Genomic DNA, 11552 nt, shown 5'->3' with positions numbered 1-11552 from the left:
TTTTAAGGACCAGGATGGGCTTTTCCAGAATGCCAGAGCTGCCTGGCTCAGGGGGCAGTGCTGGAAGAGCATGAGAACTCAAAGGGGTGTTCTACTTCAAACTTTAGGGTGAGAGGTACCTGTGCCCAAGGACAAATTCCAACCCACCCCCTGCATTCCTTAGTCCTCTGTTAACCCCAGGAGGGAGGGTAGCATCATGCAGAGGAAAACTGTGGCCTTGAGCGGCCTGCTGTGCCTATCAGCTGCACCTGGCCTCTAAAAGCTGTGGAATTTCCCATCGGTCCTCCCGCCTTTGCAGAAGGGTCAGGGACAATATCAGAAGAGCCATTCCCTTGTCCTTCTGGATCAAGACTCTGACCCCCTCTCCTTCTCTCAGCCAAGCCTTGTGGCTGGAGGCACGAGGACAACACGGGCCCCATATACTGAAGCCTGAGCATCTGGCCCCACCCAACTCCTCCTTCTGGGGCGTGCGTGTTAGGGAGAGGGGGCCTCCGGACACTCAGGAGTTAAAATGGCAGCGGGACCGGAGGGGGGTGGCGTGGCAGGCAGACTGGAAGGAGGCGACCGGAGTGGGCTGGGAAGGTTGGGAGAGCGGCGGAGAAGCGAGTGAGGAGGGCGAGCGAGGAGCCAGGAGGAGGGGCACCCGCGGAGGGGGCGCCGCCGGAGCCTGCCGGGTGCGCTGGCCCCGGAGCGGCGCGCAGAGGCAGCGGCCCGCAGAGGGGGCGCCCCGCTCTCTCCCGCCCGCCGCCGGCCCCAACGCGCGGGGGGCGGCGCGGAGCCCGAGGGCGCGGGGGGGGCGCCGAGAGCGGGTAGGCGAGAAATTGTTATTCTGCCATCGCCCGCACCCGGTGCCGCCGTCCCAGAGCCCCTCCCTGGAAAACTCCACCGCGGGGAAGACGCCGCACGACCCTGCCCCAGCCTGTGCGGGCGGAGCGCGCGGCGGGAGGGCGCGGAGGAGTCTCCGGGAGCCCAGACCGGGCTGAAGCCGAGGCAGTGCACGGCGGCGGCCCCGGGAGCCGGACTGCGCCCCCCGGGTGAGTGTGCGGTTCTGAGCGGACCCCCGGCGGGGCCGGGCGGCGAGGGCTGGTCTAGCGCCGCCGCCGCTCGCGTGGATGCGGGGGAACACGGCGGGGGCGCCGGGCTCCTGCCCCACCGGCCCCGCGGCTCCGCCTGACCCGGGTGGGCGGCTGCAGGGGAGGGCGGGCGGCGCCCTCCGCTAGATGCCTGCGGGAGGGACAGTGACTTGAGAGGAGGCGGCGGCGGAAAGGGGAGAGGGAAAGAGCTAGAGAATGGAAAGAAGGTTGCAGGCTGCACGGGCTGCACCGGAGGCGGCGGGGGAGGGAGCGTCTCGGGCTTTAATCAGCCTCCATAGGCCGAACCTCCCCAAACTGTTGCTGGGTAGAGCGGGGCCCTGGAGATGCCGTGGAGCCGAGACATGCCAGCGAGGCTAGGGAGGGCGTGACAGGGGCAGACTAGCTGGGTGGGCGCTCTCCTGAGCCTTGGAGACTTCCCTTTCCTTGGTGCTTGGGTATTTCGTGGGGAGGGATAAGGTGGCCTTGGTGTCCCTCCGAAATATCTGGAGCCGAAAGCCAAGCTCCTCCCCGGCCGCAGGGATTCTGACCGCAGCCCGGGATGGGACATTTGGGGTGGGGGATGGGCCGGCCCTGGACTCTACTTCCGGGCTCTCCTAGTTGGAAGCCAAAACTGGAGGGGGCAGCTGGGTAGCTGTGCGCCCACTGCAGCACCCGGGAGACAGGATGGGCTGGCCAGCCACAGGTGGCCCGTGTGTCCTGCAGGCAAAGGGTGGCATAGGCCCGGGCTACCCAGCCAGCAGGGAGCTGCTGGGTGAGGAGAAACTGAGCTCCGTTTGGGGTTGAGCCGAGAAGCTAACGAGGTGCTGGAGACCTGCACCTGGGCATGGGTTCTAGGGGTGTTGCTGTGCTCCCCATCTGTTTCTGTCCTTCCTCCCCCACCAAAGGAACAGGAAGGAAAATGTCAGCCTGGCTTTGTGCTGTGTTCCTCAGGCTGCCGCAGCTCCCATCTGTTGAAGCCAACGCAGCTTCTAATTGGGCAACTGGCAGGGTCGGGAGGGGGTGGGCTGAGCCCAGGGCTCGCTTGCTAGAGATGGACAGGCAGGCCTCCTGCTGGAAACCCCAGGAGGTGGGGAGAGTGGAGAGAACAGCCTCCCTGAGCCAGGGGCGTAAGGGCGGCTCCCAGCTGACCTGGTCACCATCATCAGGGGACATCTGGGTCTCCCCACGCACCCAGGCCTCTGGCAGGCTCCACCCCTGCTTCCCCGCCAGCCTGGGAAGGGCTATGATCCAGTATCCTCTCCTGAATGAGAAGGCCAGGGTCTCTTCTCACTGCCCACTGCTCCTTAAAGGTCCCTCCAAAAGAGAGCACTGGCCATGAGGTGGGCAGGGCTGTGGACAGGGCACTGAGGTTGCTTGCTAATGGGCCCCGTTGCTATCAGGAAACAGTCACATCCGGGTGGCCGTGGCCTGACCCACTTTGCTGGCCAGGTGCCTTTGTGGGGAGAGGATGGAATGCTCAGCTGGGGACTGAGCCTCCTCAGGCTTCTTCCTTCCCCGGGGCTGGCTCTGACTCAGTCTTCACCTTCCTGTCCAGGTTTCCCTGGACCTGGGATTGGGACCTCATTGTTTGGAAAGGATGGAAGTAAAGGCCTCAGGACTCAAGGGTCTGAGACCTGCCCAGATCTGGCCAGCCAGGAGTACCCCCAAACCTGTCCTCTCCCTCTGTGGGAGACACCAAGCACCAGTGGAAACTCAGAGGTCTGCTAAGAAAGATGCCCCCAGGCTGGGACTGCAGTTTCCTCTCTCACTCTTCCTCTCCTCCCTCTGCTTCCTTCCTTCACGGTCTCTCTCCTTCATTCTTCACTCTCTTTCCTCCTTGAGCATTTCTTTACCTCCCTTTCTCTTCTTCTCCCCCAGATGTCTCCCTCCCCCCAGGCCTCTGTTTCTCCTTGCCTCTCTGCAAACTGCAGCTGAAAGCACGGGCAGGGCGTGTGAGCAGCCTGTGAGCCGCTCGGCGGGCTCCCCAGCCTCCTGATGGTGGGAAAACACGCACAGTTCGCTTTGCTGCATCCCCTTTGCAGAGATGCCAGGGCCGGCCTGACAGCTAGCTGCATTTCCCTGGCCCTCACATCCCCTGTACCCTGCCATTTACTCACTTTGCTCCTCCCACCCTTATATTTTTATTTGAAAGGGAAAAGAAAATCCATTACTTTTTTTTTTTTTTAAGATTTATCTTCTTTATTTCCCCTCCCCTCATTTGTACTGTCTGCTTGCTGTCTTGCTTGTCGTCTTTTTAGGAGGCACCGGGAACCGAACCCAGGACCTCCCATGTGCTAGGCAGACCCCCAACTGCTTGAGCCACATACACATACCTCCATTGCTTTTGCAATAAAAGAAAAAAGGATTTGTTCAACAGCTGTTAATCAAGCACCTACTATGTGTCTGTCACTATTCTAGCAGCTGGGGATTCAGCAATAAATGAATCTCCACCTGTCAGGGTGAACCATACTTGTATCTGGGCTTCCCATGATACAGTTTGGGGAGTGGGTGAGGAAGGGGTGTGAACAATTCTAGTGAGTTGTCATCATTATCATCATCATCATCACACCGAATGAATTCTAACATGGCAGGCCCATCTCCTTATCATGCACAAAGGTAATCCAAAGCTTCCAGACCAGGGCTGTTTTGTCCTTGAGACATTTCAGACCCGAAGGGATGGACCAGTTTGTATTTCACCATTTATCTGGGCAGCCAGGGCTGATGAGAAGGCTAGTGCTTCAAACTGAGAAGGGGGAAAGAAACAGATTTATTATTGAACACCTACTAAGTGCCAAACTGTTAGGAGCTTTACAAAAATTATTTAATCCTCACGAAAATCCTCAAAGGTGTGCACTATTACCCATTTTATAGGTGAGGTGACTAAGGCCCAGAGAGAATAAACCACTTACCATGAATGTGCCTTGTCTCCCAAATTAGAGTAGAAGCCTTCCAAGGGCAGGAACAGTAATACAGGTTTTCACATAGGACAGAGTTGGCAGTTAGTAGGTCCTGCTGAGGACTTGCTGAATGATTGCATGAATAAGCTATCTCAGGTAACCAGGGAAGACTTCCTGGAGGAGTAAGAAGCCTGAAAGAGGAGGTAGGGAGGGCAGTGAATCTTTGTGATCCTGCACAGATCTGTGACAATTTGTAGGCAAGCAGCCATCAGTCCCTCTCTCCCGCTGCATCGCCTGTATCCAGGTAGAGTTGATGGGAAATTGCTGTCTTCATTCAGGGTGTAGACTGGCCCATGGCCAGTCTAATGAGTCCATGTCACTTGTGTCCTCAGCCGCCTCCTTTTCTTGTAAGCCTGGCCTCTTTAGGAAAGCTCCAAGGAAAGGAATGGAGGTGGGAGGCCTTAGAGCCTGCAAGGACTGCAGAGAAGGACAAGGACAATGGGTGGAGACTGGACTGGGACAGGAAAGGGAAAGAGTGACCAAGGAACAGAAGAGGGAGGAAGGACAAAGACAGAAAGGAAACTGAAAAAACAAAATCAAAATAACAAAAAGCTTAAAACAAGAGGCATGCAAAAAAGATCCGGGCAGGCTGTTGGGTTGATGAGAGGCAAATCAGAAGGATGCCTTTATCATCTGCTCCCCTGCGTGCCCTGCTCTCCTGGCCTAAAGCTCAGAGGCTAACGTTTTTACCAAGCTAGCCTCCTTCAGGCATGTGTTTATTCAATCAGCCAGCCTTGTCTTTTCTAAGCACCTACTACGTGTTCTTCCCTGACTTAGGAGCTAGGAACAGAGGAAGAAATCAGATGCTGTCTCTTCCTTCAAGGAAGTCACACTAGGATTCTGGAGCTACACCGCTGGGGTTCAAATCCAGGCTCTACCACTTTTAGCTGAGTGGCATGGGGCAAGTCATCTAACTTCGCTTTCCTAATCTCTAAATGGGATACCAATAGTCCCTTGTTATGTGGATTAAATGAGATGATATATGTAATGAGCTTAGAACATTGCCTGGCATATAAGAAGTGCTATGTAACTATTATTATTATTATTATCATTATTACTGTTATTAGATGGGGGCCTCAGTCCTATAAACAATAATGAGACAAGTGCTCCAATATAGGGACACACAGATAAAGAAGTAACTATCTCTGTCTGCAGATTTGAAAAGGATTCTCAAAGGATGTGATACTTGGGCCAAGGCTTGAAAAGGGGTCAACCAGGCAGAGGCAGTGGGCCTGGGGAGGCTGGTGCCAGGGACGTTTGGGGCACAGGGACTGTGTGTGAGAAGGGCCTGTGTTATGTAGGTAATGGCCTTTATGGAGATCAGGCATACTGTTGACACAGCTCACCTCAGCTTCTTGCTTCTCCAGTGCTGGGAGCCAGGCTGCCCAAGGGGCTGGCGGGCCACCGGGAACCCCTCCACGCTCCCTGGCCTGAAGCAGGCAGCCCCTGGGCAGGGGCCCTGGTGCATCCCCGCTGGGTTGGGGCTCACACCCTCGGCCTCCTGAACATTTGAAGCCATCGTCTAGCAGACTCTGATCCCAATCCGGAACTGCCCCAGCCCTTGTCCTCCGGCTCCTGGCACTTCCATGGACCCAGGAGACAGCTTGGTCTGAGGGAGCTGCGGTGTAGGCGGCGAGTTTCACCAGGTTTGGTCTGGAGTTGCTCTCTGTTATTTCTTCCACTCGTAACTTCCCTGCTGCTCGGGGATGAACGTGAAGTGTGGCCCAAGATGAAGAGCCAGCAGAGGGTTCCCGGCACAATAACAGTTTCTCAGCTTTCACCTCTCTACATTGCAATGACACTCATTACAACAGCGAGCATTTATTGAGTACTTACTGTGTACCAGGAGCTGTGCCAAGTGCTTTACATGCATTATCCCATTACATCCTCAAAAATACCCCTCTTAGGGTGGTACTATATACCTCTCATTTAACCATGAGTAAGTGGAGGTGCAGAGAGGTGAAGCGTCTTGTTCAAGGAGAGGTAGCTAAGGACAAAAAATTGGGAGGGCGGTGGATTTCACCATCCCTCTGAGTCTAAGATTCTCCTTAGCAATCCCCCAGAATTCAGGGTGCTCAGGGCCTAGAAGGAACTCTGAGAGTCTTCTAGCCCATTCTCCTCTCCTTCCAGTAACAAGCTCCTCAGCTCCATCCAAGCCAGAGGCTGCCACTCCCCTCTTTGGGACCTTCAGAGGGTCTCCCTGACACCCTCTTCCTCCGTGTCCTGCAGGTCCAACTGTGCTTCCTTCTGGCTCGGCTAAGTGCCTCAGGGAAGCTGGACCCAAGGGTCAGTCCCCACCAGTAAGGGGAAGCAGTGCTGGGCAGACTCACTGGTAACCAGGGAGCTGTGAGTGTGGGGCACAGACCCCAGGTTGGGCGGAGGGAGCCGGGGAGGACCTGGGGCCAGCGCTGGCCCTGAGATGTCTCTAACAAGGCAGGCCTGTGTGTCCTGGAAAAACAAGTGCAATTGCTCATGTTTACAAACATCTCACCAGTAAGAGCCTTCAGGGAGAACAGTATGGGAGGGGGGCAGCCATACTTAGGCCGTCAGCCCAGTGCCCCAGGAAAAATGGGTCTGATCTGACCCTTTGGGGGGGGGGGAGGAGGAAGAGAGAAAGGGCATCTGGCAGGAAAGATTATGATCCTCTGAAAAGTGTATACAAATGCTTGCTCAGAGATGGGTGGAGGAAATGTCTGCCTTTGGCCTGGGGTGAGGCAGAGGTGTTGGTGTGCAAGAGAGGGAATGGCGGGCGGGCAGGACTGAAAACCCGGGCAGGGGAATTGGACAACCTGACGTTTTCCTTTGCCTGGCAGCCTCTCCCCCACCCCTTCCCCCCTCCTTCCCAGCTTTACTTTTGAACAGACCATCCAGTGGGGTGAAGGTGACCTGGGCTCAGACAGCCTCGGGCCACTGAGCTTCCCAAGGAGCTGCCCAGGGGTGGGCCCGGGCGCAGAATGGAAGAACCCACATCTAGAGGGACCTACTGGATGATTCATCTCCCATCTCTGAGCACAGCTGAGGCTCAGCCACCGTGGGTGCTGGGTGGGCCTGGAGTCACCCTGTGTTCAGCAGTCAGGGCAGGCATCAGGGGTGTAGAGAGCAGTGAACAGTCAGAAACCTGTGCTTAGGGAGCTTATGTTTATTGTCCAAGGGTAATGACAATAAGTAAACTAAGTTTGTAAAATAAGTAGTATATTAGAGAGTGGCAAGGGCTAAGGAGCTAAATACAGGAAGGAAGGGGGATGGAAGAGAGGGTGCTGGGAGGTCACTTGCATAGGGAGGCCCGGGGAAGGCCTCGCTGAGGAGGTGACTCGCATGCGTAAGGGGAGGTGGCAGCAAGGGGGGTGAGGGCGTTTCCGGGAGAAGGAACAGCAGGTGCAAGGCTCTGAGGCAGGGGCATGCTGGAATGGTGGGAGTGGAGTGAGTGGGGAGAACACCAGGAGGTGAGGTCAGGGGGCAAGGCCAGGCCCCCGGAGCCCTGGTGCTGGGAGCAGGAGTTGGGTTCTTCTCTGGGGAAGATGGGAGCCTTCGAAGGGTTTAGAGCAGAGGAGGTGACATGGTCTGACATTTAAGGACCCAGGGTTTTGGCCATCCCTTCCACTGCCACGAGGCTAGTCAGAAAGTTCCCTCGTCTGATTGGATCCTCCAGCCGTTGAAGCTGTTTTACCAATCAGGACTGACTGACACACCAGTTTTGTTTTTCGTTTCCATTGTTTGTTTTTAATTTTTAATATTTTTGAGCACTGTCCTAGGCAGCGTGGGGTGTGAGGTGGAGGAGAACAATATAAGATCAGGCATAGTCTTCACTGGCAAGAAAATCTACAGATCATCCGGGCAACCAAACATGTACTCGAAAGAAATAATGAGGGAATAATACCAGACAGTATTTAGAACCAAGTGCTAAACTGTGTGATTTAGACTATAAATGTTATCAGAACTGTGAGCGCTGTGTGGGAGTACACAGGGAACGCTTCCTCAGGAGGTGCGGCTGAGCTGGGCCTGGAAAACGGGCTGGGCTTTGGAGCTGCCCAGGGGAGGGCCCTCAGGCCAGGGCATGGTGGAGGTGTGGGGAGGGGCAGGGGGCGAGGGGACTGGACTGGAGGGTGCACAGGTGGGATGAGGAGCAAGGATTTTTGTCTCTGGAGCTGTTGCTCCCCTCAGGCTGAGTTTCTTGTTTCCCCTTTATATTCTCAGAGGATGAGCTGAACAAGCCTTTGGAGAATGAAAATCCATCATCCAGTCTTGCCCTCTCCTTCCCAGGGCCTGTCGGTCTCTGTTCCTTGGAGACTTCCCGCTTGGACAAGGCCCCATTTCCAGCTCTCTGGTTGCATTCCTATCTCTGCACTCTCTTAATACGTTGCCCGCCACCCCCTCCCCTTGGCCCGGTGATACCTGGGGCCTACGAGCCCTCATGGGCAGGCCGTGGGCAGGTCCAGAGCCCAGTGCTTTGGAATTCCTTTGGGCTCCATTCCCAGTGTGCAGCCAGCTTCTCTCTCCCTTCCTCTCACTGCCAGGGCTCCTGGTAGGTTACTCCTATAACACTCTAACTAGTTTTATATATGGTGAACTGGAAAGAAAATTCCCCCAAATAAACAAACCTCTTCCCCGCCGTGAGGGGTGAGTCCCTCATCTCTCTGGAGAGAGGCTGCCCGGGATTGGATCCACTGGAAGTTCACTCTGCTCCCAGAGACACCCCACCCTCCACCCCTCCAGCCACAGAGCGAGCAGGAACCCAGAGTGACACAGGCACAGCGCCACCGAAGGGCAGCTTCCTCCCCACTCCTATGGAGCCTGGGAAGGGGGGCCACCAGCTGTATCCCAGAGGCTCCTGGCACAACCACCTCAAAGACACAGGGACTGAGGACAGCTTGAGGCTTCCAATCCCTTGACTCACAAGCTGGGGGAGAGAACAAGAGCTTGGGAATCAGAACTGGGTTAGAGCCCACCGCCCTTGCCATGTGTCCTTGGACTTTTTACTTAACCTCTCTGAGCCTCAGTTTCCTCATCGGCAACCCGAGGCTAGCACCAGGCACTCCACAGGGTTGTTAATAACGAGAGCCAACATTATCGAGTTATGATGTGCCAAAAGCTTTCCTGCCATCTCATTTAGTCCATGTAATTCTGTGAAGTAGATATTATTTTCCCCATTTTACTCTTGGAGAAACTGGGAAACTTTAAGTAACCTGGCAAGGCCATACACAGCCAGCCAGTAGCAGAGCCAGCACTCAGCCCCAAATCTTTCTGACTCCAGATCCTTGGTTCTCAACCACCATCTTAAATGAACTAATCTGTGTAAAGTGCCTGTTACAAAGTAGAGGCTCAATAAATGTTAGTTCCTTCCCGCCTCAATTTCCCCAGGGCTGCTCCTCCAAAGAATAGCTTTCTCCTACTGTATCACATTTCTTTTCCAGCATCCCCCGGGACACATGATAGAAGTAGGAATGGGAATACATTGCCGGTTTATACCAAGGGAAAAAAGCAAGGCAGAGAGAGGGTGAGTAATTTGCATAAGATCATAAAACACCAGCGTTGCGTTGCAATGAATACCCAAGGCACCTTTATCGTAAGTTTTGTTATCCAGCCCCACTGGGACCAGGACAGTTGGCAGAGGGCGTCTGGCAGAGGTGAGAGCTAAGGTTGTGCTGCATGGGGGAGGATCAGAGGCCGCATCTCCCCCAGGGGCAATAAGAGCCTTTCTCCCCTGCAAATGACAAGATTGAATGGTGCTAAGAGGCGGGTGGGAAGAGCTGTGCTTTCTGAACTTGGGTACTGTTTCTAGCATTTGTTATAAGCAATCTGGGGCTCCTCTGGATGGCTCTAGGAAGCTGCAGTGTTGAAGGCCAGGGTGTGGGAGGAAAGGCTGGTGTCTCAACTTCATGACTATTAACTCATAAGCCTTCAGTGCCTGCTGCAGTGCCGGGATGGGGATGGGTGATGGCAGCAAAGGGAAGCAAGGTCGTGCCTGCAGGGATCTTCCAGTCCAGGGCCTGCTCAAGTGTTGCCAGAAATCCCAGTTGCTCTCCTGGCGTTCTTTCATCCAGTCATCCATTCTCAACAAATGTATGTGCATATTTTTACCCGCTAAGGCCCAGGTGCTGTGAGAAGCACTGGGCAGAAGCAAAAGTGAGTTCCAGCTCAGAGGATGGGGGGGGGGAGGGGGGGAGGGGAGGGAGGAGGGGGGGAGGGGGAGGGAGGAGGGGAGGGAGGAGGGGAGGGAGGGGGAGGGAGGAGGGGAGGGAGGGGGAGGGAAAAGGGCTGCTTGAATTCTGGTCCTGCCCCCAACCCCCTCCCTGGGCCTCAGTTTCCCCCAACTGTAGGCAGCCAGCCCAGGTTGCTTAGAGCTGTCGGCTCTCCTTGACCATGGGGTGGTCCCCAGGTGGGCTTCACACGGCAGCCCCCTCCGGGTGGAGCCTCAGCTCACTGGCTCAGGCTGCACCGCGCTGCCCGCTTGCAGTCTGTGCTGCATTTATTACGTCTAACAAGCGGCAGGTGACGGCGCGGGGGAGGCGGGGCGAGGAGGAGGCCGAGCCCAGTGCCCTGCCCGGAACCAGCGCCCCCAGAGCGCCTCATCTCCTCTCTCGCCAGGTGTTTTGGCCTTCCCAGCTCTCCACACAGCACACCTGAGCCACTGCTCCGCCCCCAGGGCTGCCAGCTCCTGGTCCCGGTCTCCATGGCAACCCCACATTTGCCCGTTCTGGTTTCTAATGGCTTATTGGCATGTGTGGTAATTTGCGGAGCCTGGCAGGCAGAGCTAGGGGAGCTAGTGAGGAGAGGAGGGGAGGGGGAGAGGGAGTGAAGGGGCCTTGGCCGTGGAGAGGGGCTGGGGTTCTGAATGGAGCTAGAGGCACGCGTCTCTTTCTGCCCTGCCCTCGCCGTTCTCTGCTGATTCATATCCAAAGGGATCTTTGGATCTGGGACCTCCCCTCTCACAAGAGCATCCACTTTCTCTACATCTCTGTGAGGGAGACAGATGGACAGACAGATGTGGAGCACAGCTGCTCACCTCTCGGGCAGAGGCTGGAGGGCGTGGGGGGTGGGGCTGGCAGCTGCGTCGTTCCTCTCGGGCAGGTCGGACCCCTCCGCGTCTCCTCACCCTCCCAACTGCCTCCCTCCCGGCCGGGGGCGCCCCTTCCTCGTGGGGCGGGGGTGGGGGCGGGGGTGGAGGCGGGGGATCCAGAGGACCGGTCCTTGCGGCTTCCTGGCCTCTCCTTTGCTCAGAGAACCAAGCAGAGCAGCACGGAGTGAGATGCACGCTGCGGGCGTGGGGGAACAGCAGGGGAGGTGAAGCAGCCAAGCGGTCTGCAGGGGAGGCGATCGAGGGCCTGACCCCTCTCCACTTTTCTTCCGCGAAGCTTACCCGACCCGACCTCAAAACCGCTTCCCCGGGGCAGGGCGGTGGGGAGCCTCAGGCCGTCTGCAGCTGCCGTCTTCCTGCACAAACTTCTCTGCCTCCCCTTTTGCTTCTCTCTCGGCTCCTCTCTCCATGTATGCAGTCGTGGGAGGCAGCTTGGTGTGCTGGAAA

The 11552-nt window shown here is 56.4% G+C and overlaps 1 protein-coding gene across 4 annotated transcripts in view; it reads left to right on the top strand.

Moving 5' to 3' along the window:
* The first annotated feature begins 611 nt into the window (after nt 1-611).
* The window catches only part of LRRN2 (leucine rich repeat neuronal 2), a 71542-nt gene continuing 60601 nt past the window's right edge, over nt 612-11552 (top strand). For all 4 annotated transcript variants that reach the window (XM_058275039.2, XM_058275037.2, XM_058275038.2 and 1 more), the window contains exon 1: nt 612-1034. The gene's annotated coding sequence lies outside the window, so the exon portion shown is untranslated. The remainder of the gene's footprint in view (nt 1035-11552) is intronic.

The sequence above is a fragment of the Dasypus novemcinctus genome, chromosome 13 (assembly GCF_030445035.2).
Source record: "Dasypus novemcinctus isolate mDasNov1 chromosome 13, mDasNov1.1.hap2, whole genome shotgun sequence".
NCBI lineage: Eukaryota > Metazoa > Chordata > Mammalia > Cingulata > Dasypodidae > Dasypus > Dasypus novemcinctus.
The sequence above is the reverse complement of the archived record's forward strand: the minus strand, read 5'-3'. Positions and strand labels throughout refer to the sequence as shown.